Here is a 27248-nt window from a genome sequence, read left to right on the forward strand (position 1 = left end):
CAGCACTCAGCATTCTGAAATTCTGGATGTAAACAGAAATGGAACTCCAGCCACGCGAGGTGAAATCTCAAGGTCAAAAATTGGAACTAGCTGGAAGCAATTGCCTGAAGAAGTAAGTAGCATTTGAATCTTTTCTTTTCCAGGAACACAGTTTTGTAAACAGCCACATTCCACATTTATACACTTTGAGAACCTGTATTGCTTTCTGGGTGGGTCCAGCTGTAAGTTTCTTCTGCATTTATCTTTCAGTTGTAGCAAAAAGGATTCAAATAGTTCTGCTTTTTGTTTTTTTTTTCCCCTCGTTTTAGCCACTTCACAGGTATCATTATCAAGCATTCCTCTCCTAACTCATACTATTGTGTGTTACTTTACTGTAGGCATGCATTCTTTGCTAATCCTTTTTATTTTTGGTTAAAATAAGATTGATCACCATTTCCTCTTCCTTTCTAATGAGTTCCTTCAAACTCTTCCTTTATTTTTCATTCTGCAGTAGTATTTGAAGGGTGCCTTTCACATATCAAAGAATTCTCAAATGCTTTGGTTAAGTTGTAGTACTTTTTACCTATGTTTGTGCTGACATCTTTCAATCCTCATTGTGTTACAGTATTTCTTTTTTTCTTTTTCATTTTACCTGATAATTACATTTGAATGTGTTTATATGTATTCTAAAATGTTATTGACACTAAACAGTTCATTATTTACTGTTTTAAATTGTGTTAAGATTTTGTGTATTAAAAAAAAAAAAAACTCTGATAAAATCTAGAAGGCCACATCTGTTAATTTATAATTTATAAAGATTTCTCCAGATGGAATGCAATGGCTTGTTGATTTGAAAGTCTGACATACAGTCCTGAAAAGGTCACACAGACCTTTCGTCTTTTGTTCAGTGCGGAAGCAGAATGCAACATTTTAGTAAGCTCAGCTCAGTTGCTGAGCCACATACTTTAAGGCACAATAGCCCATTTTGTATAATTTCATAGAACATCATTCAAACATACTTAACATTTCTGAATGTTTGTTCTGATGTGCTTGAACAATGGCTATTTGTCAGATGGCTGGCTTTCTTTACAGCAGGATAAGTCATTTGTCTGTGTCAGTGTACATTGTTCTAGAGTATAACGTATTTTCAGTAACTAGTAGCACTGGCTTGTTTGTCTTTAGGAAGGATAAACTTTGAGATTTTGGGAAATATTCATACCGAGAAGGCAAATTGCTATGTTTTAACATTGGTACCTTAACAATTTTCTTTAGAACTTAGTTCACTGACTTAAGACTGATCATTTTGGAAAATACAGTTTTTATTGTGAACATTTCTTTTAAGCATTTGTGAAAGACAAATGTTTGTGACCAGATGTTTTGCTCTGAGTCCATGAAGAAAATAGGACTACCTATATATGAAGTGTTAGGTCAGAATCAGAATGTATGAACTTGGGAAGAATACCAGAGTAAAGTTTTCTGGAAATATTTTTTCTTTTTTCTTACATGGAATTTTGACAATTCAGTAACAAATTGAAACCCAAAAGCTTTTAGGAAAACACCCACAACCTTGCTATGAAAATTGTCTGTCTGGGGAAGTGCAGCAAAGCCCAGAACTGTGACTCACAAATGTCTCAATTGTCAAAAGTTTTGAATGTGCCTCAAATCAGTAACTGCATACCTGTTTGTCACTAAGGTTTTACAACAACAACAAAAAAACGGAAACAGTTCTGCACCATGGTGTTAATGAGATTTAGGTAGAAACTAAGGGAACAATTCAGTCACCTTAGCATAGATATCTTCTGTGATTTAAGGTGTCTAAGAAATCCTGCTGGACATGAGAGATATGAGATGGGACCTATGGGAGAATGTACACTGCTTCAGTAGTAGCTGGAGCCCCAGTGGAGTATCTGAAGGCATCTCAGATGGTGCTATATACTTATGTTTAGGCAACTAGAGAGCCCAAGAGTGGGAGTCTGTTCACAGAAAAAACACTGAAGTATATCTACATGATTCCCTGGGAATAATAGGTGTGTACCTAGTAAGTACCAGCAGGCAATCCAGAGAGCTATTCAGCTCACCCTAAAATGGCCACCAAGATTGAGAGTCTGCTGCCTAAACATAAGCATCTAATGCCATTCAAAATATCTGAGCTTACTGGGCTGACCTTCTGTATGCCGTTTAGAGGCTATATGTCTCTATGTATGTTCTCAGCTAGTGCTATGCAGATATTTTTGATACCCTGTATGGTCTGAAATTTTACCAGAGGCATATGTTAGGTAATTTATTCCCACTAAGTAAGTACTCATTTTAGTAGGCTGGTCAAGAAGTATTTTTAGAACACTCCAGAAACACAGTAGAAAGATTCAGATTATTCAGATTCCTCAGAAATTGGGACAGTTATCGATAATTTTAGAGACGTAAATTAACTTCAAGTTAATAGATGAAAAGTACATCTTATTTCTGAAACATGCTTCTGCCTCCTTACTTTATTGTTTGGTTGCAAATACTCTGCAGGACTAGTTAAATGTAACTTAGAGCTTTAGCTTATGACAGTTGTGTTAATGAAGTGATCCTCATTATAATTTGAAGTTTCATATTAGTGACTATATCGTATAACGACATTTTTTAAAATTTCCCTTAAAAATGTGGTCCAATTCAGAAAATAAATTTATACCATTTCTTAAATTCAAGAATAATTTCAAGATTGTTTAAAGGTAACTACTAATCTATTTTTCCTTACAGAAATTATTCATTATTGTTTGCTTCCATATTTTCATTTGGTATGAGAAGAAGAATGTTAAGCTTATTCTTAAACACATGGTCATAATGATGATATATCATGTGCTTGATTACTCTGTATGGAATGTTCAGAGAACACAATTTTCATTTTAGTATTTATTTATTATTATTTGCCAGAGTTTTAAGAATAAAAGACAAAATGGGGCTGCTTCTTAAACAAATTCAGTGGTAATGACTGCAGCAAAATAGTGTGGAAGAAAAATCTACAGTAGCTCTTGTTTGCTATTTTTTTTGCAGTTTTAAAAATAGTTATGCAATAAGCCAATATTGAGAGTATATTGTTTCAGCTCAAGAATTATGTTTCTTTCATTAAGTGCTGATTTATGTACAATGAAAAAGCAAAGTAAAAAGCAAAATGGCCATGAGGTAATCGTTCTTTCATGAGGTAATCTTTCTTTGTTAAGTCCAGTATGATTAAGGGAAGCAGAAAAACAAACAAAGAAAAACACCAATATGGATAGGGATTTGAATTTATATGCTATATAAGAATACTGAAATCAAATCACAAGAAACTTGGGTGTACAGACAGTGTCTTAATATAATATAAATTCCTACACTTTCCACTTCCTAGTAGATGAACAGTTTACAGAAGGAAACAATATGATGGTTCAAACGAGATCCTAGACTTCTTGTTCTAGATGCGTATGACTGATTAATGAATCATTAGATCTACTACTCTAGCTGATAAAAATGCAAGAATATGGAGTTAGATCCAAATTTCACCAGCTGTTACATACTAGCAGCCTCAGTAGGAATGAAGAAAATGACTGTAAATTAACTAATAAGTAAATAAATAAATGCAAAAGAGAAGCAGTAGAGATTAAAGCAGGGTAATTATGTTCCCAGTTCCGGGATTGAAAAGGCTGATTTAAGCCTCTAGGAGTCTCTTAGGTCTCTAGGAATCGCACTCTAGCAGCTGTGATACTGAGGAAGGGTTGCTGGGGAAGGATATTTCTGAGATCAAATTTTTCTCTCAGATACAGTAAAATTCTTCAAGTGGGAACAAGAGTAGGAGCAACAAAACTAGTCCATGATTGGCTCGTTGTTGTTCTTTCCTTCCTCCCTTCTTCCCTTGGAGCACACTTCTAGATACATTCTCTGTCTCTTCTCTCGGGCTTTGTACAATGCTTGTACTTGTCCAGAAAAAAAATGTTTTGATATTTATATTTTGTAAATATATATATATACACATAAATAAAATTTCATAAGTGTAAATATATAACATTTACACCGATACATGTATAGCTATTCTCATTTAATCAGATTATTGATGGAGAAGACAGGACCATCCAACTGGAACAGAAGGAAGGAGACCGAACCGTAGCAGCCCTGTTTAAACTGGCTTCAGCTGGTATCAGAAATTGTGCATCTATGCAATGGGATCCAGATTATATATTCAACACAGACACCTAATATATTCAGTATGTCCAAAGTAAATATCTAGTTACAACAAGGCAGCACATCAAATTAGGGACTGTGGCTCCTTAGATAGTCAAAGCAGAGATCTGAGCATCTCTGAAAAACGATCAAGAAATTCCACAGTCAGAATGGAGAATTACCAAAGAACTAGCAAATAAAAAACAGTGAATAGAGAGGCTTACCTGAACAGCCATCCTGTGGAATATAAGAACTTCCCCTTAATATAGATACAGAGGTAAATTAAAATACCTCTTCTAAAGGTAAAGATATAATAATATAGCTGTTGCTATTCAAAAAAAAAATGTGGATAGCATAATGGTCTGTGGATTCACCAACAAAGTAGAAAGTAGGAGATCTAGATTCTCCTAATCCTGGAGTGAGTGAGTGATCCAATCCTGGAGTGATTGGAGGAGATCCAAGTAAAGTATTTCTTTCATCAATCATTCTTCCCATTTTTTCTACTGATTGTTTTACAAGGATAACATCTAACTTCCTTCCCCCCCCCCCCCCCCCCCATACGCAGCCATGACTGCTATGGTTGCAGGGCTAGATAAACAGTAAACAAGTATGAGTGTGACTCCAGACTAATGAAATGGGAAACTGCTTTCTAGGCTTTCTAGATTGTTATATATCCACTGTTTAGCATGAGTGCATAAATAGTCCTGCAAAGACTGCTTCCTGCAACACTATATATTGCCTGCTTAATATAAGTGCAAAATAGTCCTGGGAAGAACACAAAGTAATTTGGAGTAGAGTGCTTTTAATCTCCTGCATTCAAATTAGGCTACTAATCAGCCAAAAATGTGAACTTCATGAAGTGGAAGGTAACATAATTCACTTGGCTAAGAACAAGGGAATTCTGGCCTTTGTTCCAAAGGCTGTTTGTATCTTTTGCACTGGACTATAAAAGATGAAAAAAAGTTATAGAATGAGAGACCAAAACCGAGGACTTCTGTGTTTCCAGGAGAGGGCCAGCACCATTAGGCTATAGAGTCATGTTTTCTTTTGTTTAATGTCTCTGAATCAATGAAATTTGTGCATTTTGTCATTCATACCCAAGAAGCAGCATGAAAGTTGAAGCACCATTCCTTGCAGTTGTACACTATTCATTCTTAAATATTTACAGCTAAAGCAGTGTTCTTGGAGATGGGGGGGATGAACCTCATCAGGATGACTCAGGCTTGGAAAATTTATCTCCTGGACAAATAGTTCTACAGAGATGCTATTAAATAAAAGAAAAAAACCTCGATTTCCTTCTTGTATGTTGTGGGTATTCAGTCAGCTAATACATGTTAACTATGATATGGGGTTAGAATCAGGATTGACCAACCAAAATTGAGAACTGCAAATAGCATATTAGTTAAGAAACTGTCCCTATCAAACAGAAATTCCTCTGAATATTATAGTAGCATAATTTTAGATAATTAAACTATGATTTATATGCCTTTATTGGGACATCTGTAATGTAGAAGTCATTTAGGAGTCATGAATCAAAATTCTTCTATATTACCTGGAGAGACTTAGGAACCTGGAGAGAGCAACATTATTTGGATGTCTTATTTGGGAAAAGCTGAATTCCATCACTGAGCAAAATTTACTGGTGATACCAGTAAAATACCAAAGCCTTTCTTTTTTTCTAGATTGATATCTAAAATTAGGGCTTCAAAAATACAAAGAAAACCCAAAACTAGGGTCTTGATTCAATTGCCTAAATATAGAAATCTAATGTAATTTGAAAATATAGAGAATGCCTGAGAAAAGTACAGGGGGCTGTCAGATGCAACACAAAATCTTTGGACATCTGAGCCCTCCTCGAGCACTGACTGGAGGCTAGCCATAATGCTAGCCCTAGAGCATTGCAGGTACCTATTTTTAGGCAACTGAATTGAACTTTAAGCTTCTGAATGATGAAACTATTATATAAGCAGTCTGACTTTGAAAAATGCAGAATTGTTTGAAATTCAGTTTTCTAAGCACGGATGATTAATGACAGTTTAAATACTCTAGATTATCACACCTGGCTTCTAATTGCCTCCTATTTAATATGCTAGGCATCTGACTCCCACTATTAGTGGTTCTACTGGTCGTCTGAAGAATGTGTTTGTAAATATTACCTATGTTGGAGCTAAATGTGAATTAAGGGATTTGAACTAGATCTTTTTTTTTGGAGATTCATAAACTAAATTTTATTTTGCTCCAGATTTAGACTTTGATTCTGCTGCCTAAAGCTGGTTATCTAGTGCTGCTTGAGATTGCAGTGGTTATTCTCCCCAACCTTCAGCTGTCAATCTGGAAGTTCATGTGTCTCCATTAGGTCCTATGCCATACCTGTCAACATCTTGCAGATATCTCAGATGTACTAGAATATCCCAAATATCAGTAGGCACCTATGTTAAAACCTTAGAATTGCACCCTTATTCACCACTTATCTTCATACCAATCTCAACATGGAAATAGTGAGTGTAGAGAAACCAAACATTCAAAGAAAATATTTTAATGATATATCTTAGTAATGGTATACTATCTAAATCACCTACATAATGCCATGCAATTATTCTCTAGTCTCTTCAAAACTTAAGTAGATGATATCAAGAAAAAATGGGGAAAAGACAAAAAGTGACCCATAAAAGTTGACTGATTTGGGGAATTGCCTCTTGCAGCACAAAACAGAATGAAAGCCTTAATCTAATAATGTTGAACATTGATAGAAGACACAGAGATATGGTACACGAATTTCTGCAAAGACTGTGCAAGGCAGCCAGTATAGGGTGCCTTGTACATAGATTTATGCTGTCTGTTGTGTGCTTTTTCATGTTACAGTCATATCTCCTGACTGAAACATCATCATCTATTCACTAAAATGCCTGACTACATATCTGCAGCTTATGTTTTCAAAAGCAAGAACTCAGATGAGAGGGGTAGATGTTCAGCTCTTCATGAAATTCAGGTGTATTTATGTAATCAAGTATATGATGGTAGAATCAACACCCATTCTTGAAGATCTTGTCTTTGGGTGCGTGAATTTGAGAATCTGAATTTGAAAATATTTACTTTAATTAATATGCATCAGATCTGCTTACAGAATATGATGAAAACTATATTCCAAAGTATATTTTCACAAAAATGTCCAATTGTTTTTCCTGTTTCACTGTGAAGACAAATCTGCTGAGTCCCAGTAAATAATTCTGAGTCTTTAGGTGTACATAAACACAATGGAATACTAAGACATAGACTCCTTTGTGTAGAAATGGCAAGCCCTTGTGCAGGAAAAGGAACTTAAGGCAAAGAATGATGAACAGAAAGACCAGATGATATGTTGAATTCCATTGTAAATCTTGTGAAAACAAGTGTTTCAGGTGTTCTGGCTGTTGGTCATTTTCACACCTGCAGAGTTTAGTTACTAACCTTCACTATGATGCTGTCATTTTTACTATTTGCACTTAAGTGTTTGTATTTGCTGAAGGTTATGTGGGAGATCCTTAAAATGCAGCACTTAAAATGAGACTAGATGCCCATGTTTAGGGATACGAATCCCACCTCTATGTTCCATTTATCATCAAAAGAAGGAAACAGCCACTTACATATTTCTGTTCAATTCATTGTAGACTTTGAAAGTTAGATAAGCTTAATGCTATCCTAAAGGCTTTGCATTGCTATTCTAGCAGCAGAAGTATATCACAGTTTAATACTTAGAAAGCATTCGACATAGTTGTAGGAAATAAGCTTCAAATTACTCTGACATCTTCTTTACAAGAAAACTCACTGAGAGTGAGAATCTTGTAGCTAGTTGGGGAAGTATATATACAAAAAAAGTCCACATTACCTTGTTACAATTAGAATGAAAAATATGATTTCTCATCTCTTTTTTATGAATAAAAATAGATATCAGAGGTCATACACTATGGATTTGAGGATTAATAATATGATAACTAATGAACTAATGAACATAATGAACAAACAACCAACATTTTTGAGCAATACATAGGCAGAAATTATATTTTGAGAAAGTATCTATGGGACAGTTCTGCATCACAAGCACAGTAGGACATACAAATATTTCACAGAAATAAGAAAGCAATTACTTGCTGATTTCTTTGAATAGAATCCTGGTTTCTAAGTAGCTTAAAAATCTCCAATCTAAAATATGAGATATGCATAATGTATATATACACACACACACACATATGCACAGAGAATGTAATTTAGATACATACATATACAAATATATAATATTTATATAAATATATCAAATATATTTATAAAATATAAATATATAAATATATTAAATAACATAGTGTGTGTATACATACATATAGATATATATATATACATGAAGTATATAAACTAACTGTAAGTAAGGCTTCATAGGTTCAAGCAAAAAGTGGGATTTATGAACTTTGAATTTCAGCTCTACTAAGGAGTTTCTCACTCCTTATGCTCTGAGAAAGAATACATGCCCTGATTTTTTACTCCATTTGTCTCTTGCTTTCTTATTTTCTCCGGAACTCCTCTAATAGCTAAGAAGCTTACTCTTTCTTTAGAGAAGCCAGGCTTTTATTATATTGTTCCTCATTTTGAACAACTCATTCAGACTCAGCCTATAGCATTTTCCACAGCCTTTATAAAAATACATGTATACAAACAAGTTGTATTAGTTGTTTTTAGAGTAATTTCTATTGTTCTGAATGAAACAAACTAAGAAATATCCTTTTTCTGCTTTCCCTTTCACTGTGGAAATCCTTCAGGAATCTTAATTCTTTAACTTAGATGCATATCAGACCTTCTCCCTAAAGATGAACAGGCAGTGATAGGAATTTTAATCTTTCTTTAATAATTACCACAAGCCATAGCTTCTCAGCATAATTTCTGTTAATTTGTCACTAATTATTTCAAGGAAAAAAAAAGATTATTTCCTTGGTTTTTATTTGAAAAATAAATGTCAGGGGATATGAATTGTTATATGCAAAGCTTAACTTTTGGGCACATTGTTTTCAGAAAGCAATATGAAATAGAGCTGGTGTCTTTCATTCCAGTTAATTCCAGTAAATATTTGATTGACATACTTAATTTATTCCATATTCATTTGTTACATTATGGAAAGGAAATGTCAGCAGAATTTTCAAGAAGTTTGAAATAATAAATGGATTAAACAAAAAAAGCTCTCATCAGAACCTCAGCATTCCCCACAGGAACGTACTTAAAATGTATATACAGCAAATAGATTTGTTATTCTCAGAAACAAAATGACTAAGGTCCTTGTGTTGGTCTGAGATATCTTTATCCCTGTTACTTTGTTGTAAGAAAATAACTAAATAATAGATAATTTTGTGACCTAGCCTTACTTTGAGAATTTCTTTCAATGACATTAACCATGTCAGACTCTGAATATTTTTTGTCACAATGAGGAGGCACTCGGATAACCAGTTTTGTTTTGTTTTATTTTTACATCTTCAAAACTATAAATTATATTTTTCTTCATGAGAAAAAATGTCTATTGTAGAGCTGTTACCAGCCTAGTCAGACAGATATGAGAAATTCTCCACCTTACTATCCCACTTTCCTTTTGTCAGCACTGCATTTATTTTTACACTCTACATCAATCCCTCCATGTGGGTTTTTGGGTTTTTTTTCTTTGTAATATTACAGAGATAAGATTTTTGTCATTTAATTAAGGAGCAAGATGATTTTATCAATAGAAAACAATAGTAACATTCGTCTTGTGAAATAAAACAGGTTTTGAGCCATTTCTGTTTGCCACTAAAAAAATTCACAGCCTAGTATGGTAACATTTCCAGTTCTTCTTTACATGATTAATATTCAAAGATATGAATTTGCCTGAAATTTTGTGTTATTCCATGCTTGTCAATCTTTGCAGTGTTTTCTTAAAGCACAATGTTTCCAGAATTTCTGGGAAAAGCCATTTCTAGAAATTATACCTTCCAAAGCTATACAAGACTGAACTTTGAGTTTGTTTTGAAGAATAGGATGCTGAGACTTTCATGTTGTCGAAGATTTTTTTTTCAAATTGCTAAAGCCTTATAAGTTCAAGTTGGTCCTTTTACTGATCCGGAGGTGTTAACCAATAAAGATTTACCTGGCACGAGGCTTAGAAGTAGTAGTCCCAGAGAAAGGCTAGAGCTATGGTTTTATCCCTTCTTTGGCCACCATAATCACAAATTATTATAAGCCTTTATGATAGATCTTTTATTACATGGATACAGCCCACCCTCCAAATTTTAGGGGTGGGATTCTGTTCAGAACTAGGTTGGCCAAAACTTCATTGTTTGCATGTAAGTGTCTAACATTCTAGTGCCGTATGAGTTGTCTTGGGGTATTCAAGACAGATACATATGTCTGGCATGCATAATACTGCCAAAGCCCTCTGCAGCAAGCGTGGCATCTGCAGGCTAAGCAGGATACTCAGATATGTTTGAAGTGATATGGGGCATCTACTTGTATATAACTGAATCCCGTCCCTACATTCAAGAGAGTAATTCTAGGATCAGTTCTGTTGCTCACACATAGACGTCAAATGTGTGGATTCATAGGGCATCTCAAATGATCCTACATGATTGTATGATACTAAGCAGTTGGTTGTGTAAAAATGAATCAATAATTTTTTTTCATTAGGTTTTTGACCTTAAGAAATAGAGCTTTTTTTCTTTTTTCTTTCTTTTTTTTAAATTAATTTAGATGCAAGAGGATATTTTTAATAACTTGGGATATCTTGGGTCATTGAGTGTAGATCTTCGCTGTAGGCAAACAAGTGAACTGAACTGCAATTCACCAAGTTATCAAACTCAATCTTAATCCTGCTTGTTTGGTTACCCTCCTTTTGAAGAAAGCTTCACATCTCATTCTGATAGTAGAAACCTTCTAATTTCCATGAACCAAAGTGTTAGCAGAAACGCGGCAACAAGCAGGACTGTATTATTTATACTTCCTTGTTGCTGCAGATGGCATTGTCCCTCTCCAAATAGCTATCCTTGGAAGAAAACATTAAATGCCTCACTCTACATATGCTGTATCCCTGAAGTTTCCTGATAATATATGTTTCTAAAGCTGGCTTACTACCCAAAAGTTAATTACAGGATGCAGGGAATGACTGTGGGGATGAGAGGATGATTTATATTTTTCAAATACAATGATAATGGTAATAGAAAAAGTGGTTATTAGCACTCTCCAAATAAGAAGCTGATTGCACTCTTAAGAAATGGATATACACTCAACTGGACACACATGAAGTTCAGCTCTTTGGTTCATCAAGCATACAAGAACATGCTCTGTTTTAGTATTTCTGTTCAGATGATTTCATTTTCAGTTTCAAAATCTGTTATTTGTGGTCTTCTCAGAGATGTAGAAAAAAAATATCAGTCTACTTCTGTATACTGCTTTCTTCTTCATAATAACACCCGTATTTTTGCCAAAAGGTTTTATGGAGTTTCAGTCTCCTTCCAGTCTTAACTCTTGGTAGTTCGAGGACACTGTTTATTGTATATGAATGTAAGATACTTAATACAAAAGCAAATATACCTAAAAATAGAATAAGATTGACAGAGATGTGAATGATACTAGTCAGATCCTACATCTCAGTCCATCATTAACTAACACTTTTAATGATTAATTTTGGCAGTTTCTGCAACCATGACCACTTCAATATTGCATTTATAAAACCTTAATAAATATATGTGATGTGATGTAAATGTTTTATTAATTTTTAATATCCACTTCATTAGTTTTAGATGGAAAATATTTACTGAATGATGCTTGGCATAGCAAAGTATTAAATTAAAAAAAAAGACATTTCAGCATAAATTTACAGTAACTACTACAAGTACCTATTCCATCTACAATCTTAATACCTTTAAAGTAAGTCACATTTCATTTAATTTCTAAGCGATATAGTGACTATTTTTCCCATATTTCAGTAATTTAATGAATACTGTGTGAATGAATTACAAGGCTGAATCAACAATAGAAATATGAAAAACTATAATAAAATATGCACATTTAATGCTGTTCGGCTGAAAATCCTTAGACAAGCCATTATGCTATTGAGAATTCTGCTTTAAAAATAAATAATTAAATAAAAGTATCAACAAAAAGTCTCTCTAAATCTGAAAAAACACAGTTGTGATTTTTTGGCACTTTCAAAAAATTGTTCACAGCATCTATATCACTTTTTAGGATGTTTCCATTTGGTAATGAATATCCAAGGATATTTGCAGCAGAAAAGGTGCAGAGGCTTATCTGTAGCTTCCATACTGCAATGTGAACCAGCCCCCAGAGAGCTGACAAAGTATTACTGATAAATAACATGCAACATCCTATTTGCAAATACATTCACAAATAATCCTTGCACACTATTTTGAGAAGCTTGCCCAAACACTTTATATGGGGGAGTCTTCACATCGTAGGAATGTCTTAGCTTTTTTACTTTGGAAGCACAGCCTCCCTGCCACTCTGCAAGTAAAATGACATTGCTGGCTACAGCCAAAAGTAATTCCAGGAAATTCTTCAGTCTTTTGAAGTATTCACTTCCTCTTTCTCCACTCAGCTGTAACAAAGAAGTTTGGAATTATGTTTGACTATTTGTATCCACTGAGCTGTCCCAGTGCTTCTTGGAAGATGCTGGTATTCTCAAATCAGCAAGGAAAGGATTTCTGTCATCTCAAATACCCCCTACTGGCAGAAGGGCTAGAGGTGTCTATCAGCAGGCTTTCCATCCAGGCAGAATGTGGGTTTTTTTGGTCACAACTGGAAAGATACCTTCAGAAAATAATTAGCATTTATTTTCCCCTCTGTAAATCTAACAGTCTATTTTGAATTTCTGTATCATCATTCCTCAAGTGGAGTGGCCTTATGAGATGCACCTGTTACAGTTTCAGTAAGGCTCAGTAACAAGGAAATGAAAGAAATGCTTCGGGGGGGATATCACTGTAAAGCTGCTAAAGTCAGGCGAGATAAAAATGCAGTGAAGTAAATGTACCCTGTGTACCTGCACTCCCTGGGGAAGTGTGGCATATTGCAACTGTGGCAGAACAGAGAAGCACTCACACAGAGGCATTTGTAGAATCCTGCTAAAATGCTAAACAAGCTGACTGATAATGTGATAGGCAGATAGGTAGGATTCTTCAGAAGCATTTAAGACTTCCTGTATGGATCTTATGGTCGAGAATCTCCCACTTGCAATTTCTGAAAAAAAAAATGGAAAATGCAGCTATCAGAGACTTTGCTTGATGCCATGTCCATAAATTGTGTCCCGCGATCCAGTAATTCCTGAATTATTCATAAGAAATGCTTCCTTCCTTCTGCGACACCTCACATGGTCTTACAACAGCTTGAAAGCTCATTCACTTCAAGCCATGAATTATTTTTTGTTTATTTACCAGGAGTATATCCCTTGTAGAAGTACCTGAATAACAGCTCTTCCAGTCCTGATGATAATTGTTTCTCCAAAGACTTTCAAGTATGAGATAATTGCCCATGAAATCTTAACAAACTGGATGCCACCCGCTTCTATACAGTGATCCCTATCTTCCTCTTTATTGGCAGAGCATCTTTTATCCTTTTATCTGTGAACTGCAAAGTGTCAACTATCTCTGTAGAGGGAGAAAGTAAAGGAAAAGTATTATGTACTAAAGACAGCACTGCTGATTAGCTCAGACTTGCTAAACTTTCATCCCACCACTCTGCGCTATTCTTCCCTACACAGAAACACTAGTTTACTGTAAATGCCAAACATTTTTTTCCTCCTATCAAGTAGCACAAATACAAAACAACAGTATAACTCACTGGAAGGAAGGGCTCTTGTGAAAATGTCTATGTCGTTAAATGAAAGATGACTAAGGGTGATCCTTGACTTTGAGGGCTAGTGTCATAAACTAGCCTTTGTCTGTCTTCCCTGTTTATCTTACCCTCATTAGAGAAAACCGCCTCTAGGGCAGACTGAGGGCACCCATACTACATAATTCTTGGGCCTGGATTTTTCCTGGACTCCATGGGTCCTATAAGATTCTAAAACCCTAAGATTAAATTCCTGTCATTATGTTTTTCCTTCTTTTTTCTTTCCCCCCCAGTTCAAACTGTATGAAATAAGGTATGTGTTTTTATTTACCTTTTTTTTTTTTTTCTGGTGCTCCCAACTAGAACATATTCTAGGGCATGAAGCCTATACTATGTGCTGCATATCAGTGTGTTTTGCCTTCAGTGGTGTACAGAGATGTAGGATGTCGAGGTGGGGGGAGCTGTTACAGAATCTCCAGAACTATATAGTGCAAAGGGATCCAAATGCAGTTCAGCCTTTTCCCTTCTACTTTTTCAAATGAGACCCTAAAGTAAACTATTTCTCCAACCAAGCTTTTGTCTTGGAGCAGTCCAAACAGAGCCAGTGAGAAAGCAAAAAAGTAGGTAATTTTGCTTATGCTATGACACTGGTCAGCCTGGGGGCTCAGTGACAGTATCTGAGACCAAAATGATAGGACACTACTGCCTTTCAAAATCTGGTAGGCAAACAGCTGCAGGAGAGCCATGCCAGGGAATATGGCAATCTGTTCTCATTTCATTTATATATAGGAATTATTCTGTGAGATTTTTAAATCATTTACCTGACAAAAAATAAAGTATGTGCATAAGAATGTTCAACATCTTCATTAATGACCTGAGTAATGGGACCAAATTCACCCTCAGCAATTTCACAGATGATAGAAGACTGTCCAGAGGGCTGTGCTGCCTTTCAGAGGAACCTCGACAGGCTGGAGAAATGGGCAGCAGAAAGCTCATGAAGTTCAACAAAGGGAAGTGCCAACTCCTGCACCTGTAGACAAGTAACCCCATGCACCAGCACACACTAGGGACTCACCTGGTGGAAAGCAGCTTTGCAGAGAAGGATCTGGGGGCCCCAGGGGATGAAAAGTTGAGCGTGAGCCAGCAGGGTGCTCTTCCAGCAAAGAGGGCCAACATTATCCTGGGCTGCATTAGGCAGGGTATTGCCAGCAGGTGATCCTTCCCCTCTACGCAGCCCTGGTGAGGCCACATCTGGAGTGCTGGGTCCAGTTCTGGGCTCCCCAGTGCAGGAGAGATTTCCACATGCTGGAGCAAATCCAGCAAAAGGCCACAAAGATGATTAACAGTTTGGAGCATCTGACACATGAGGAGAGGCCGAGAGAGCTGGGACTGTTCAGCCTGGAGAAGAGAGGGCTTGGAGGGATCTTATCAGTGTTTGTAGGCATGAGATGAGGGTGGTGGTGGTAAAGAAGACAAAGCCAGGATCTTCTCAGTGGTACCCTGTGAGAGCACAAGAGGCAATGGGCACAAACTGAAACACGGGAAATTCCACTTGAACATAAGAAAAAACTTATTTATTGTGAGGGTGGTTAAACACTGGAGCAGGTTGCCCAGAGTGGTTGAGCGAGAGGGTTGACCAGATGATCTCCAGAGGTCCCCTAAAACCCCAACTATTCTGTGATTCTGTGAAAATGGTTCAGCTTTTTCATCAAGCAAATCTGCATTTTACAAAACAACCCAGAAAGACTCAATAGATCAAGCTTTAAAGTCAACTGTCTGGATAATTATTTTCTTCAAGAATAACATTTTCCAAGCCTCCAGAGTATTCATGGGAAAAAAACCACAAACTGGTAAGAAAAAGGTCAAGTAACGCAGTTCCTTAAAGATAATACCAGGATAGTCGATACACAGCAGATCACTGTTCTGTCTGAATAGTAGTGCACAAACATGAACACAACACAAAAATGGCAAATAACTAGATATGCTATGAAATTTCTTCCAAAAAATAATAAATCAGTCTGAATATTAATTCCTATTATGTCCATTATACTAATGATAGTATTTAATTTTGTTTGATGGATTTGCCATGCAAAAACTCTACATTGATGCTGACATTAAAAAACAATCTAAGATTTCATACTCTGACAGAGATTTTCCAAATTTATCATCATTTTTAGTAATTGCAGTTTATTTCCAGAGTTGTCAAATGGGCACAAGACAGATTAGTTTTATAAATGTTTTAAAGTTAAAATCATTTTAAATACATATTTTTTTTTCTTTCTTCTCTTCAAAAATAGTAAAATAAAGATCTTTAATGGTTAAAGATAAGTTACACTACAAATACTATTGAATAAAACGCAAACCGGCAAACTGAAATAGGATCAAAATTATGCTTTTGTAGTTTTCCCTCAGAGTTTCATATCATCAAAAGAATATATATATATTTGTTGAATCACTCTGCAGTGTAAAGGTTTTTGACAAGGTAGAACAGTGAATAATCATAACTTTAGGACAATAAACTCTGTTTGTTTATTCAAAGCCCAAGAGATTCTAATCTCATCAATATTCTGTTTTAAGACTAGAAAAAAAGAAACAAAATTTCATGAAGTACACCAGGCCAAAGGGAGGTAAAAGCTATTTTGACTGAGTTGTTAAAAGTGCAATCATATATTTAATGATTAATGATTTTTTTTAAGTTTATTTTTTTTTAGAATGAACACCCTGTTCTACTCTTCTTGAAAAGAACTTTTTACTTCATTGTCTTGCAAGGTACTGAGCAGCTTTCTTTCACTTCAACTAATGGAAGTGAGAGATATTTCATTGGGTCTGTATTTCTAGATTAATATTAAAAAATTGCAAAAAGTGCCAACTTAGTATCTGCAGTAAATGGCTTCTGGATCGAGTCTTTTATTGTACTATGAAAGTCAATCTACACAGTGAGATGTCTAATTTTGATATTAAATTTTATCATTTTATAAACAGAATTACTGTATGAGATAATTTCAAAAGAGCAAATTCTTTTTAGTCATATAAATACCTCTGAGACTGAGATGATTGATTGACAAATGTAACATGTTTGAATTTCTCTTATTTTTGTTTTTCCTTTGCCTACAAAAATTCTTTCATATTATCTTATTTTCAAAAAAAGAACTATTTTCATGCTAAGTTATCACCTTCTCTTTTTCCTGAAAGCACAGCTTTCTCAGCAATGGCGAGCCACCAGTCAACACTAAGTAGATCCCAAATCAGATTGTTTTTATTAAAAGGAAGTTCATTAACTGAAGCAAAAATATAGTTAGTCTCACAGCAAGAAACACTTAAAAAATTGGAATTTGAAATTGAGGAAAGAAGCCACTAAGTTAAAAAAATTAAAATAAAATAAAATAAAATAAAATAAAATAAAATAAAATAAAATAAAATAAAATAAAATAAAATAAAATAAAATAAAATAAAATGTTTAAAGCCTTACCACATAGTTATATAGTTGTATTTCCTTAGTTAGTTCTCAGCCTGTTAGTTCTCAAATCTGTTTCCTCTTAGTCCCTTCTCCTCATTGAAAAAAACAAACTCCATGTTTAAAGGAAGAAGGGATTTTTATCTTCTGAACATTAATAACTAATTTCTATAAAATTAACTTTCTATAACATATCAAAACCATTTTAGTCAAGAAGAACATCAGTTGTGTCACAAGAGTCATCTCATTGATTACACACTTACAATAATCAGATGGTTTACAATTAACTTATAATTAAAGGGATAATTAAATAACAAAAACTTTAAGCACATTTGGTGTTTGAGGGTGAAAATTGTTTAAAGAACAAGTAAATATAGTTTTAAAACTTCTTAGCCCTTGTAGCTTTGGACAATGGTATTTACAGTGAATCCTCTCTTAAACAAAGTTCCTTTAAACATGAATTTAATTTGAACACAGAATAGGGCTTAAACCTCCCAAAATATTTTCTTACTGGTCTACAATTAGTCTTAAAATTTTACATTTATAAGTCTTGTTCTGGGAAATATTTGAGTAACTGACTACTTACAGAAAAAAAATGATCATAATGTTTCTCCCTAATCCTTCTATGTGCTTTCAAAAGCCTGGAAGCAACAATAGCCAACTGTGTATATTTTCATTTGTCTTCTAGCTCAGTGATTACTGAGATACATACAGGAATATACACAAATATTTGAACCATGCTGAGTTCACACAGACTTTCCCAGAAAGGAAAGACATATCTGAAACCTTTTTTCCTGTAATCTACTGGCTATTTTTTCACATCAGTTAGAAAGCAAGATATTATTCACAAAAAAGAAACACAGCAACTGTAACAGTTTCAACCTCCACCATACTCCTTGTGTAGGTTTCTGTTACTTATCTTTCATCTTCACACTAAAAAACTCACCACTACCAACAGCAACACCCCCTAGTAATTTACATTTAGACATTTTGTAAATAGGTCCGATTTTAATAATATATCAACAGCTGTTCAACTGAGTTACAACCTTAAAGCTGTAATTACTTTTTAAACTGTAGAGATTACACATTGTTAATGTGATTTAAATTATAATCATCCTTTCATAATCATTAGTTACATTGTTATGGGTTTCACAGGGCATTAATTTGCCATGGAGATTTGATTTTGTTGTGTTTTGCATTTTCAGTAAAGTGTGGCCTGATCAGCCGTATCTTCTGCTGAAGTCAATGTAGAGCTATGCTGAAGGTATCCCACAGTTATTGCAATGAGAGGTGTCAAAATACATATGGTAGATCATGACTGCTTAGTACTACCCTTGGAAACAATTTATTGTACACAAAAACAAAAAGTGTCACAGGACCAGCAGTAAAGCTGCTTGAGTAACCTTGCATTTTGTCCCTCTTATGGTTATACATTACGATACAGGCTTAGGCAGTTTTTCCTGTAGGACTCTCTTTTCATTCAGAATGATCTACTATGCAACATTTCATCTTGTTACTGTTCAGTGCATGGCTCAATGCCTCATATATTGCAAACTGCTAAAGTCATGCTATAAGATAGAATCATAAGTTTCCTTGCGAGTTCTCTATGATACTTTTCTCTATTGTGTCTGGCTGCTTTAGAAATATTCAAAAAGCTATTTCCTGAAGTTCTTTCTCCACCTCTAAACTTTACAGAATGAGACATGCTTAGGTGAGGGTCAACATATGCACTAAATTGGAGGCTAAATTTTTTATGCTGCCTAGAACTGTGTATATTTATTGTATACATTCAAACCACAGCTCCTGTAGATTTTATTTGCATCTGTCTCTGCAAATAATACACAATAGGTTTAGAGCTCTGAGAGAAACATCACAGTTAAAGCATCAGTTAAAACCATTATAAGCTATTAGATGCCTGTACAGCCCAATCTGGCACATGCATTTGAATGGCTACGTGGTGAAATGGATTGAGGAATTGACTCAGCTGAAAAATAACTGAAAAAGAAACAACTGCTATTTTAAATCCTGGTGGGTTCCCACCGCATTTCACTGCAAATGAACAACTCATACAAATGCTTGAGACGATAAAAGGCGCTGGCTGTCAACTACTTACATGTTATTGTGAACTCGGCCTTCAGCACTTCAAGAAAATAACCATTACGCAAAACAGCAGTGGAAATTTCTCAAACACTTCCTTTAGTACTATGACAGTACCAAGTAGAAGAAAGGAATGCTGGAATATGAAAGGTGAAATTTTGGCAGTCTGATGTCACATATTGAATAAATAGTTTAGGTGAAATTACAAATTCTTACTTTACTAGTAAACTTTTAACTTAAAAACTAGGAAGAATAAACCTCAAATATGTGAAGATTCTAAATTTAATATATTGACCCTTTCTAGAGATCATACAAGGAGATGCCGAAAAGTTTGATGACACCAGGTAAAAGTTTGTTCTTTCAGCTAAAGATGAACAGGTTTCAAGTTCAGAAAGAGCACCAGTGAAATTAAAGATATCTACTTGGATAAATGATTTTGATTGACCAGCTGATCAGTCTCCAGAGACAAACTGTTTTGTTTAAGGGAAATTTCTCTATAAAAATGTTTTTTGGGGACAGATTATAAAAAAAGCATTTTGCAAAAGTGAAATTGTTACTGAAAATGATAAATACTAAAAAGAGAGCACTACTGCATAAAAAATCTTCAAAGACAAAGGAAGTGAGGGAAATCAGGTAATCATTATTTATTATTTTTTTAAAATATATATGTATACAGAATCACAGAATTGTTGAGCTTGGAAGGGACAACAAACTAAATTAGATGAAATGTTCTGAAAGCCAGTACAGTTCTTATGCTTTTCTATATGTAACATGAACCAGTCCACACCACTAACCACCAAAGTTAGGCACCAATCCCTGAGTCTTTTTTTTTTTTTTTTTTTTTTTTTTTAAGCAGTATAGTTGCAGCTGCATAGACATACTTGTTTTGCTCTTTACAAGTTAGGAAAGGGGCACTGAGTATTAGATCTGGGGAAAAAAAACCACACATATACAATAATTTGTTACATACATCCCATGCAAAAGGTTATTTTCAGCAGTACTGTATATTATGTAATCACAGAATCACAGAATAGCTGAGGAATAGCAATAGTACAGGAACTACTCTATGCCATACTACCTAAGAATGAAAAAAGATTGATAATCCATCTGGAGAAATATAAACAAATAAAATTTCAATATTTGATTCTACAGATCAGAATGTGTAGAATTTCAGGATAAACTCACGAATAAAGAACATGTCTTTCCTATCCTTAGTAGCTCTGCTTCACCTTCAGCTCATGCTCAGAGCACTAAGAGACCTTATTCCTTAATAAGGATTAGGGTTTAAATGTGGTCAGTCTCTATCATGTAACTCCCTTTACATGCCTGAAGAGCCAGCTGGGCTTTTCTAGACTAAGTTGGAGTGCCAGCTAATATATGAAGGAAAAGAAAGTTTAAGATTAGGGAATAATTTTCTGTGGGCTTCTTTCCCCCTTTCCTGGTTTCTGTCAGGGAGATAGATGAACCAGCCTGAGAAAACTGATCACAACCAAATGAAGAAGGGACCACTGATATGAAGAGTGATTTAGCATAGCCTTTAAACCGTTTTGTCTTATCCTAGAACAGTACACTAGAATCAGCACACCACTTTTGTTAGGAGAGTGTAAAGGTACTTTACATGTCATTAAGAAATTTTGTCAATATATAGAACCTTTGAAAAGTACCTTCACTGGAAACTATCATTTCTTATCTAACATAAGATGTCTTATAGAAATTATTACTGTAAATGATCAGAGTATAATATCTTATGCAAAAAAAAAAAATCATTGATAAGCATGAAAACAGCATTTAGTAATTTGCCTAGGACTTTAAACGGCGAAAGAATACAAAGCATGTATTTGCAAATATTTGTTGCCTCTTGGACTGCCCTATTTGGCTGCAATCTGACCGCTTAACTAGAAATACAATTCTTTGTTTATATAAACACTGAGAGAAATTATTCTTTATATACATTAAATAAAATTTGTATGCAAGGGGGATATTTTGGGGCAAAAATGCAGCTTATTAATTTGTGGTTATTTTTTATTCATTAAGTCGATGCTTAATAACTGTCCACTGCCCAGACAACGAACAGATATTACGTTGCAGATAGCATACAGACAACATGTGGCCAAAACATAGCTGAATCATGAACAGAAATGGAAACTAAAATAATAAGACCATTGATCTGAAATTAGTAGTTTATTTTAATTACTTCTCACCTATTTGGTTTAGAGGGGCCATCATTTTTGAGGGATGCTAATGATTTTCCAGCCATCTACCTTTGTTGCCGTGAAATATAATGGGGGAAAAAAAAAAGAGGAATTATTTACCTTTTGGTGTACAAACTTAGACTACTTGTAAAGTGTTAGTATACTTAGCTTTTGCCTCTATTTGAAGAAGAATTATTGATTGCTAATGTTTATATAAGCAAGCAGCAAGCATGTTGTATTACAGTTGCTTTGCTTTATTTTGGTCGAAATTTACTAATTTAGGACTTGAAGTTTGATTTTGCAATGTAGAAAGAGATTAGTGTGCAAAAGTGCCCTGATTATTAAATGTCCTTTATACCCCTGACTATTATTTACACTGAAATTTCAGTTTATTTCAATGAGATTAAAGTTAAGCAGCAGTTCCCGAAATGTCAGATCATTTTCCTATATACCAATAAATCACCTACAACACAAAATTAAGATATATAAGATGGAAAATATCAGTCCGTATTATTTACTTAGATGGATAATTAAGTTGCACTAAATCTCTTTACTTGCGTATGATCCATATTTCTGAATTGCATCAGAAAACACGTGAAGGATAGTAGTGTTAGTTGTATTTTTTTTTTAAAGGTACAAATGGAAATACAAGATTCTAATCTGCTGCTGTTCTAAATGTGCAACAATTAATAAGTAAAAATTCTGATAATTATGCCTCGTTTTAAGCCACTGGATCTCTTCGGAACTCTACGTAAAGACCAAGTGTTTAATTGAAAGCAAATGATTACCTCTGGAGTACAGAAGTGAGTACTTTTTTATCTAAAAACCTAACTATTTTGAACACGATCATGGAAAGACAGAACCATCTTATAAAATGCAACTTGACAGAGATACAACCTAGGAATAAAATAGTTTCTTCTGACAAGCAATTTGAAACTGTCAAAAACCAGCAGTTGGATTTAAGAGATTCACTCTCTATAAAAGCACCAGACTCAGAGAAAAGGGATTAAATGAACATCTTGGAAAAGATAGGCAGACATAGCTAAACTGCCAGAAAATAAACTATATGATCAAAAGTCTAAATATACTGCAAAGAGTTACAAACTAGTCCTCAGATATGGAAAAGTATCATTTTATCCAGTGATAATGTGAATGGTTAGAAATGCAATCTGTGACATACATCCACAGTGAAGCTACTTTCAGGGAGTGTTCAGGTTCTAAACGCAATGCAAAAAATCCAAGACAAAGCAATTGCTTTTCAAGACCTGTCAACATAAACAAAACCCCTAAAAACTGCATGTTGGCCTGGGCTAAGAAGAAAATGAATTGCTTACTGCAGCTGCACAAGTCAGTACCATAAGAAACTCAGCAAAAAATAAATTGCAAGTTATATAAAGTCTTCTAATCTACTAAATAATAATGTGATATTAATTTCCTGTCCAAATAATGATTGCTTCTTCATCATTCAGTATTTACATGTGGCACAGCGGCCTAAAATATTTCAAATAAGGAGTAAAATATTGATATTATAAAATTAGTTGACCCCAATAATGCTTCAGTGCCTCCTGATGACAGATATTTTTGATACTAATAGTCACATTGGAGCTATTCAGGATGAGAATTTATTCTTATTACACTTTGGTGAAGTTTCTTAAATAAAGAGAATAACTCTTTATCTCATTTTTCTCCACAGTTAAGCCAGAATAAACACCCAACTGACCATTTTCTTACTATATGAAGTGAATACCAACTGAATCTCAAGTATAGCCTAAAATACAATCAGAAAGAAGTAAGCACATATGACTGTCCAGAGAATTTATTTTGACTAAATTACACAATTTCGCCTGTGATGTACATTGTTTTGAAACAGTAAAAGGCTGCTTCACTTGTCTATAAGGAGAAATGCATTTCCATGTTGTCCCAGCTGGCTACTCTGGTTAGCAAATTGGGTCTCTTTCAGCACAGTTCTAATTTCTTACTTTATTATGGTGCATTTTCTGGTCAGATAGATGCACCAGCTCAGTACCATTTCAGCACTTACGCAAGAAAGTTACTATATCATTCTACTGTTAAGTAAATGGTGGATAGACTGGGCTCTCCTCTCTTAATCATAGCTACCCTGAAATCAAGAACATAACTCTAATGACTTCAGAGCATCTTGGATTTTATTTCCCAAATTAAGTTCCATTTTTCCAGGAATGAAGACAATGAAAGCGATCCGAGGGCCTCCCTGAAGAAGCCCAGCTTCCCCGGCCACAGCACGGGGTGCGTGCAGCCCTGGCACGAATGATGGAGCCTGCAGACCCAACCCACTCACCAGCCCCACGACTCAGCGCCTCCAGCTGCAGGCTCCTGTAAGGCCACAGCGTATGACAGAAGTAGCTGTTTTCAGACAGAGCAAGGCATTTGAAATGGCTGATAATATAAGGAGAGGAGGAGTACTTTTTTTTTTTCCCTGTGGAGGCAGAAAATTAGTACCAGATTGCTTGTGGAGCCTTCACGTGCCATCGGATTTCACAAGTTTACATTTCTACAGCAACTTTACTATGCTACAAGCAGTAATATTTGACAATGAAATGAAGATTGCAGAGATTTTGTGTGTAATTAAGTTAAACCTGGGTTTACTTCAGGGAAAAACAGCAAAAAAGAGCCCAACGACCTTTGCAAGCCTTTGTAAATATGTAAAATCACATATACATTTGCTTGGATAGAGGGGAAAAAACAACAAAAACAAAGCTCTTGAAATATTTGATATTAACATCCCCTCATAGGGACGTGAGTAAGCCTGCTTTCCTGGTGCAGTTCTGTCTTACTCAACTGTTTGTGAGGCCAGAGCAGGGATAATCTTTGGTTTTCTACTTTCCTTCCATATGTTTAAATGTGATGGGCTAATCAACCACATGCTGGTTTTAAAATCATAAGGGATATTTGCTCCATCCTTTGGAGAAAGCTTGCAAAACACTACTTTTTCATTTGCTAAGGCAGAATTTGTTTTGTATTTTTGAATAGAAGAAAAATATTCCTTGCCTGTGGATGGATGAACCGAAGTGGGGAGACAGTTTGGCAGGGTGAGGGCAATGGACACTGTACTTCAGGGAGGCAAAGGACAGAACTGCAGATACTAATCTATGAACAACAGCATGTATTAAAAGGGATGTGGCCTGCTTGACTTAAAAAAAGTAAAAACAAAATAATCAACAGTCAGCAACCCATTTTCTGTTGGAGAATCTTTCAAACAGAGTATCTCTAGTTTTTACCTTTGCTACTCTAACCATTCTGAAAACAAGAAAAATGTTCTTCCCTTTTCTAAGCTGAAATCTGAAGTAGCTAGTAAAAAAAACCCAAAAAACAAAAAAAACAAAAAACCCTTACCAAAAGAGAAGCCAGATTAACTTTTCAGATCCTTCAAACAATGTTGTTGACACTTTTTTGCAGAATTTATTTTGTTCATATTTTGTCTTCATTTGAAATATTTTTCATGTAGAATGTCACATCTAGTTATATGCAGTGTTCCATATCCATAATTCTGGCAATAAATATTTCTGCTTGTAATGTAAAATTTGATTTTATGTCTTATGCAATCTGACAATTCCTTTAGCTAATATTATTATATAGTATTAATTTAGGTAATAGTAACAGATGCAGTAAATACTAATGAATAATTAGTGCAGTCATAAAGTTTTTCTCATTATAAAGTTTGCCAATTATGAAGTTTGTCATATTATTATCTTTTGTATTTGCTTTCCAGAAAATCAATTCTCAGATTTTAAAAATGTGATAGTGTTTTTTATATAAAAATCTATTGACAACTAGATATCTTCTATTCCAAATTATGATAAGAAAAAAGGCACTTATTTCAGTGGGACAGGAATAAATGCTTATACCTCAGTGACATACATTTGTAAATGGAAGCAGACACAAAGAACTTCTTTTTCCCCTTTTGACTATTACTTTTTTAGAAAACTATAAAGAGGGAATTCCGTTAGGCAAAAGGCTTCAGTTATACTTTTCTGATAAAACTGAAATGCAAGAGTTGTATTGCCATCACACAAAGCCATGTAGAAATGAAGTATGAATCCCAATGCATGCATCTAGTCACAGAGAGATACATTTTCTTTCAAAGTGAAAGAGACATGAACTATATTAACGTAACTATTTGCAATTCTACATTTGGGATTTTATTTCTTCCACTTTGTCCACAAAAGATAGTTCACAAAATTATGAAGGAGATCCTTTAAATCTTCCATATAATACAGATAATCTATAACTCTAAAAAAACCCACAAAGTATAGCTACCCATGAAGTGCATGAACATAGAAATCAATATGGTGGAGTAGGAAACAATACAATACGTCTGTCTACACTTGCTTTTAAGAGCAACTAACCAATTGTGTTCGATTCTCTCTGAATCCTCCATCGAAACATTCACACCTGTGAGCAGACTTTGGCAACAGAGGGCCAGATCTTCAGTTAATACGCAAATGTGATTACATGGCATGTATCAGCTTTCCTCTGTGCAGGTCTCCCCTTTATATGCTTAAGGCTTTACTGTGAGCTTCAGCAAAAAGGATTTTTCTCCCAGGGTTTTTATGCCTCTTCATTCCAGTGTTTAATTTAAATACAATATTTAGTTGTCATTTAATCAGAATAATGCTGTCAGTTTTAGTTATGCAGGTAGAATATAATTTTTACCCAATCAGTGCAGCTGTTTGTGTGCTTCCCTCCTCTCCCCCAGCAATTCATCCACTTTGCTGAGGTCTTAAATGAGAAAGCTCTGGTAAAAAACGAGGTTAGTGCTTATGTCACTAAGTAAGGCACTCTACAACTCTTCACTGCTACCCTTAATACTTACGTAAGAATTGACTGACTTTTCTGAATGTAAAGGACAGGTCAATCTCCCAGCTAGATAGCATGAATTTTTCTGTGCCTTTTCACACAACTATTTTTTCTTCCTCATTACCACTCAACTTCTCTAGCTTTATTCCTACAGCTTTTGATGAGCTGAGTTTCAGCAGGGCTGCGTGCCTGTTGGAAAGCCAGAAGCAGCTCCTTGATTTGCTGCCCAGTGCTAACCCACCAGGGACTGCTGTAGACTGTGCAATGGACCATACACCAGCTGGGAATTGCTGGGACCATATGCCAGATAGAATTTTGTCCAGAATGCCTAATGCAACGAGATAAGCTGTTGCATATTTCTCTGTAGCTGTGCCAGCTAGTGGCATCCATGATCTTCTACGACCTTGTAGACTTGAAAAATGCTCTGTTAGGACAAATTATGATTATAGTCACTGTTTTTTGTAATATACAAAAGTCTTCTTTGATAAGTCTTCTCTAAATCAGGATAACTCCTTGGTTATATAAATTGATCAAAATGTTATTGACTGGAAAGGGAAAAAGAAAAAAAATATTCAGAAACAGTAACTGAGAAAATGCTAACATTGTCATTATTTTGAAAAACAAAATAATGCCTATATAATCCTTTCTGTAAAACCTTTTCTGAATAAAAATCTATTGACATACTC

At 34.9% G+C, this 27248-nt stretch overlaps 1 long non-coding RNA gene across 2 annotated transcripts; it reads left to right on the forward strand.

Annotated features, from left to right (window-relative positions):
* On the forward strand, positions 1-27248 carry LOC112993725 (uncharacterized). Of its 2 annotated transcripts, XR_003261775.2 has the most exons (3): positions 1-112; positions 22360-22529; positions 23420-27248. It is a non-coding gene; the product is annotated as an uncharacterized LOC112993725 (long non-coding RNA). The 2 variants fall into 2 exon arrangements; XR_010387188.1 differs by having other exon boundaries at positions 22360-27248.

This window comes from Dromaius novaehollandiae, chromosome 1, assembly GCF_036370855.1.
Source record: "Dromaius novaehollandiae isolate bDroNov1 chromosome 1, bDroNov1.hap1, whole genome shotgun sequence".
NCBI lineage: Eukaryota > Metazoa > Chordata > Aves > Casuariiformes > Dromaiidae > Dromaius > Dromaius novaehollandiae.